Genomic DNA, 1346 nt, shown 5'->3' on the forward strand with positions numbered 1-1346 from the left:
GCAATGGAAACCAGTGAATGGAATCCTCAACTATATCCTTAAGTTCAATGGAAGAGAGAATAATGTACCTGCATCACCAGTGTACGTGCAAAAAACAACAGATTTGCTCTCAAGTGGGACTAGATACAACTTCACTCTCTTCACTGTGTTTAAAACTGCTAGAAGCAGCGGAGTGACGCACTCTGCAGCCACTGGTAAGATGTTTCACCTCGGATATAGGCCTACAACAAGAGCTAGGACAGCGCTCTGTAACAATATCTTAATTAAAGTGTTTTAAAGTTTTGTTTTTTAAAGCAGGCTGTAATTTATTTTTAAATCAATAACTCACTTTTCAGTCCCTCCAGGACTTCGCAGACATTTTTTGAGATTGTTGCGGCCCAAAATGCCTGATTGATGTTGGGCGAGCTTTTTTTTAAGTTGCGATGAAAGTTTTGTCTTTTTGCAATGAAGTTGTGGGAGACAGAAAGTTTTTTTTTTTGTATATTCTTCAAAAATGAAAAGGAAACTTGTTTTGGGGAGAACAAAACTACTCTGTGCTGAGTGTTGCTATAGTAACCGAAATGGCTCAGGATGTATGGAGCCAGATTTGTTTCTTTATTACAGGCGAGAAAATAAATGATCTGAGAGAAAAAAACATGTTTGAGAGAAAACGTTATCACACTGATAGCAACAACGTTTAAACATAAATTTGAAATTTCTAAAATGATTTCTGAGGAAAAAGAATCTTACTCAAAATATTTTTTAAAACTCTCAAAAATATATTTTTTGCTATCGGTGTGAAAACAATTCTCTCAAAAAAGGTTTTTCGCTCAAAATGTTTTTCTTCTCGCTCTGAAAACTTAAGTCTCTGCTGTCGATGCAATTTTGCTAACGCAAACACGTGGCCCCGCCCATGATATTATCGTCACAGTGAGAGAACAATCCTGAGACAAGAAGAAGAAATTGCATCGAGAGCAAAGACTTAGGTTTTGAGAGACAGAAGAAAAACGTTTTGAGAGAAACACATTTTTTCACACTGGTAGCAAAAAATATATATATATATTTTTTCCACTCAAATGATTTTAAAAATTTCAAATTTATATTTAAACCTTTTTTAGTCTCAGATATTATTATTTTTTGCCATTGGTATAAAAACTTTTTTTCTCAAATATTTTTTTCTCTCATTTAATGCTTTTTTGCTATCAGTGTGATAACTTTTCTCACCATTTTTTTTCCTCTAAGATCATTTATGCAATAAAGAAACAAATCTAGCTCCATAAAGATGCTGCAAATGTTGGTATAATATGAAAATGGATTTAAGACAAAAAATAACAATTTAGTGAATGAATCAAATTTGAACATGTCTG

At 33.2% G+C, this 1346-nt stretch overlaps 1 protein-coding gene across 1 annotated transcript in view; it reads left to right on the top strand.

Moving 5' to 3' along the window:
• Positions 1 to 1346, top strand: part of LOC116671613 (receptor-type tyrosine-protein phosphatase H) — a gene marked incomplete at its 5' end in the record, with an annotated part of 14400 nt that overhangs the window by 4949 nt on the left and 8105 nt on the right. The window lies entirely within an intron of this gene.

The sequence above is a fragment of the Etheostoma spectabile genome, chromosome 21, assembly GCF_008692095.1.
Source record: "Etheostoma spectabile isolate EspeVRDwgs_2016 chromosome 21, UIUC_Espe_1.0, whole genome shotgun sequence".
NCBI classification, from domain to species: Eukaryota; Metazoa; Chordata; class Actinopteri; order Perciformes; family Percidae; genus Etheostoma; species Etheostoma spectabile.